Consider the following 4,362-nt stretch of genomic DNA (forward strand, 5'->3'; position numbering starts at 1 on the left):
TTACATAATTACAAAAGTCATAAACAATAAATAAACCACATAAAAAAAATACACAACCAAATGGGAAAACAATTTCCACATAAATCAAAATCTAAAACTAAGAATACACCATTCATATCAGAGTTTAAAATGACATAGGTAAAAAACAAAAACAAACAGAGCCCTCTCTGCCCAGAAGCAGCAGCAGCAGTCCTTTATGGAGCCTATCAGGCCCCGCCCTGGGCCAGGTGGTGAGTGGCAGGACTGGGGCCCTCAGACACTGAGCAGGGGAGTTCTCCTGGGTGGTAGCTGCAGCAGCAGTTCTTATAGGCCTGTCAGGCCCTGCCCTGGGCCAGTGACATCAACAATGCCCTGTTAAAAAGGGGGAGCAGACAGCTGCAATTCTCTAACTCTCAATGAAGTTTTTCAATGGTTTAGCAGAAACTGGCCAGTCAAACCCTCCACCTTCTCGGCATTTCAGATGTTCCCCCATCACATTCATGCCATGTCATCTGCAATCTCTCCCTCTCCCTCTCCCTCTCCCTCTCCCTCTCCCTCTCCCTCTCTCCACAGCACTCATGGGGGAATCACAGATGGTAGATATTCTTTCCCCTAAAATACACCAAACCCTTTCATAGTCCAGGGGTGTCAAGTGCTTGTTTCCCAGTTCTGGGAGGACTACCATGCCCTGCTTCTGCTGAAGCCAAGCTACCTAGTGGAGGTCCATCTCCATTGGATGCCTGGTAGCACCTTTGATCAGCACTGGGAGTTGGAAGCAGTTCACTCACTCCATCCTTTCCGACTCCCTAGGGCAGTGCCCCACTGAAGGTGGCAATGGGTAAGCAGAGAAGAGAGCAGAAGTCAGATGAATTCTGGGTAGGGAGAAGTGAACAGAGGTTCTCCTCAATGCAGGGCTCACTGGTCTTGGGCTTGTAGCATGCAGAGACTTCACACCTGGTGACACTCTGCAGAATTTTCTTCTCATCCTGGTCCAGGCACACAGCAAAGGAACAGTTCACCCCAATAATCTGGACCTTGTCCACTTTCATCTGAGACACACTGATTTACTGATTGAAACTCTTCTTGATTACCTCTGTTGCAGTGAGAGTTAAGCATTCGGTTTTTGAATCAAGCTCTTCTTGTTTCTTACAGGTCTTGCTGAGATTGATGGTCGTGCAGACTTTCTGAATGTCATTCCAGCGGCTCCGTCCACTGACTGCTCTCTTGCTGTAGGTGATCTGTAGTGTTAGTGGGATTGCTTCTCTGTCTCCATCTATGCCCAGTCGCTTGCAGCCTGGACCTGAGGCTTTGATGGCCCGTGTGGCTGCTGAGTGGCCCAGCTCTAGGGAGTGGATGAAGATCTCTGTCCTCGTCTGTCCTCCAATGAAGGTGAGCTCTACCTGATAGACCTGCAGCAACACTGGGCGGGTAGCAAAACGACAGTAATAAAGGATCATGTCAGCAAGCATGGGGAGCTGCTCTGCTGTATCTTCTAGGGGCTCACCCTCAGGTTTGGCAGATTGCTGGCATAGAACATTTGTGGGAAGGTTCATTAGCCCAAGAACATTGCGCTCGTACCATGGATCCAGCATACCAATGTAGACCGAGATATCGTTTGTGCTGCTCTCCAGCCCTGCCAAACTAGGATCCATTGATCCACAGGCACAGGAATGTGGATCTCCTGGAGAAGGAGGAGGGTAGGTCAGTGCAGATGAGGTAGGGCCACTCCTCTTCACGGGGACATAGTAAAACTGCAGTTTGAAGTACCGCGTTAGCCAGGGGCAGCTGCTTTCCTGAGATTTAAGATTGCTGTAAGCCCAGGCCACTTTCCCAGAGATGCGGTCAGAGCCAAACACGACCACCCGCAGCGCTGAGACCTTGGTGTCCTCATCGCAGCTCAGGAAGGGCCTGCGCTGGACACAGGCATTCTGCGGCACACGGGTCTGGAAAAGTGTGGCACTCAGTGCATGCTGTGGCAGAGAGTGTGCACGCCGTGAGCGTGTGGGGATGCGCTCTTTGACCACGGGGTTGTAGAGGCTCTCGGCTCGGCGCAGCGGCAGTGAGAGCGATGCCACCTCAGAAATGTCCCGCAATTCCCTGCCCAGGATGAGCTGGCTCTTGCTCTTGAACAGCTTGATTATCCTGTTGCTCAGGCGATACCGGTGCCTGGGAGATGCCTTCTCCTCCTTTGGATCCAGGCGGCCCATCGGCTCAAAGGAGCTCTCATCACTGTCCTCCACATAACCACTGTCTGTGTAGTCCTTCAGGCTGGAGACAAAAGTCTTCAAGGAGTTTTTAGAGGCCAACAAGAGCTCAGAGTCTTTGGAAAGGGCCTTTGGAAAGGGCGGAGAGGACTGGTTCCTGTGAGTCACGGGGACTGACCTCCGACAATACGGAATACACAGATTCCTTGGAGACAGCAGCCAGGGAAGTCAACAGAGAAGTTCTTTCTGGACAGTAGCCATCAGCTTCTTCTTCCTCCTCCTCCTCATCTTCCAAAACCACAGGCTTTGGGAAGTGCCCCTCTTTGTCTAGTACCTCATTCAAGATGTCAAAGTTATGCTTATCCCATCTGTAGGTGTAACACCGGGCAACAGGGATGGGGATCAGGTGGAGCTTACAAGGCTGGACTTCCCCTGTGATTTCAGGCAACCCAGCTGCCTTTGCAATCTCCAGCAAAGCAGATTCTAGCTGCTCCTTAGCCATGGAAAGGTCATTGCTGGTGGCAGCTGCCAGCTCCTGAGCTTCTGTGGTGCTGGCAAATATCTCCATGAGCTTTTCTAAAGGCTTCAACTTGAGAACTTCACGTAGTCTTGTCAGGTCACATTTGGTCCCAAAGTTAGCTTGGTAGATGTGCTCCAGGAGTGTCACCAGTACCGTGTGCTGGGAGTGCTCTGCCGTGCTCAACTTTTCAGCGACTGAGAGAAACTCCCCATCAACCTCTGAAGGGTTCAGCAACAGGACTGTTACAATGGAACTCTCACAGCTCTTTGCAGACAGACCCTGCTCTGCCCTAACCAGCCTTTGAAATGAAATCCCTGGGGCTTTGAGTTCATTGCTGATGAAGGTCAGGAGCTCCTGGCAGATATTACAGTATGGCACAGGCCAGGTGAGGAAGTCTCGGTATGTCCTCATGGCTCTCAGAAGGAAATCTGACTCTGAAGGAAAGTGTGGTGTACACATGACAGCTGAGCTGAAGAGCAGAGCCAGCGGAGCAAAGAGATCAAGTTGATCAAGAAGTGCACCTTGGTGCGGTCGTCGGGGAAATTCCTGGCTCGCCCCTGAATATACAGCTTGGCCTGGGCGAGAAACATGGGAAAGCTGGCCGGGGACCCATCAAACCTCTCTGGCAGGGCCACTGGGTAATTGCCAGAAGCTGGGGCGTCAGCTCCAGGAGCCGGTAAGGCGTCGACACGCTGCTGAAGCATAACTTCAGTAACTGCGTTGCTTAGCTGCTGTACGGTATGGATCAAGGCCTGGTTTTCCCGGGCCAATGCCACCAGCGCAGCTGCCTGGTCGGCCATGGCTTCTGGTTCTTCCCGAATGCACCCCAATGAAGGGGGAGTGCGGGTGTGGCAGGAGCAAACTGTGCTGGTCCCATGGGCTAACCGAGAGGCAAGGTCTGAGTCCAGTCCAAGGTTAAAGGTGCAGTATGGAGGCAGTTCGTAAAAGTTGAAGCTGAATGCAGGACAGGTAGTCAGGTGAGGTTAGGAGCTCCGGCAGGATAGCAGGACAGGGTTCAGGCAGGACCTGTCAACCAACAAAGTTGAGACTGGGGCTGGCTGGCTTTTATCTGCCCTGAGGCACAGTGCGGCCCTGATCCTCAGGTGACTCGCCTCTCCTGGCCTGGAGGCGAGCACTCCTCCTGCGTGAACTTAGTTCCCTCCACCTCTCTGCCCTGAGCCTCTGCAGCTCAGGAGAGGCTGGAGGGTTACCAGACCCGGAGGCAACCTCAGCTTCCTCTGCCGGGGCTGAGAGTGGAGCACCTGCAGGCAAAGGTCCTCCAACCCCTCAGGAGCCGGAGCAGACTTAGCTGCTGCCTGCACCTGAGGTTCCAGCACAGGTGAGGACCCTTCAGGCTCATGCCCCAGCCCCAGCCCCAGCTCAGCTGGTTCTGGAGGTGGGAAATCCTGTGCAGGCTGGGATTCTTCCTGTTCAGCATCCGAATCCGAATCCCAGGCCATCACATTCTCGCTGAAGTAGGAACCAGACAGAGGTGAGAAGTTGTGTTTTGGTGCACCTCTTCCGCTCCAGGGGAGACGAGGAGCCTGCGGTTCTCCAGATGTGGTCCCCAGGCTCCAGCAGCCTCTAAAGAGCCGCAGGCCCCTCATCCCCAGCGCTCCGAGCTTGGGGAGGGCTGTTGCGCCAGCACCCTGCTTCCAA

At 53.4% G+C, this 4,362-nt stretch overlaps 1 pseudogene across 1 annotated transcript; it reads right to left on the reverse strand.

Annotated features, from left to right (window-relative positions):
* Positions 1-699: 699 nt before the first annotated feature.
* Positions 700-3,503, reverse strand: LOC310836035 (phosphoinositide 3-kinase regulatory subunit 5 pseudogene; annotated as a pseudogene). The gene is made up of 2 exons: positions 3,350-3,503; positions 700-3,224 (listed from the first exon to the last, which is right to left on the reverse strand). The product of its transcript is annotated as a phosphoinositide 3-kinase regulatory subunit 5 pseudogene (transcript).
* Between the last annotated feature and the right edge of the window lie 859 nt (positions 3,504-4,362).

This window comes from Podarcis gaigeae (assembly GCF_964106915.1).
Source record: "Podarcis gaigeae genome assembly, chromosome: W".
Classification (NCBI taxonomy): Eukaryota; Metazoa; Chordata; class Lepidosauria; order Squamata; family Lacertidae; genus Podarcis; species Podarcis gaigeae.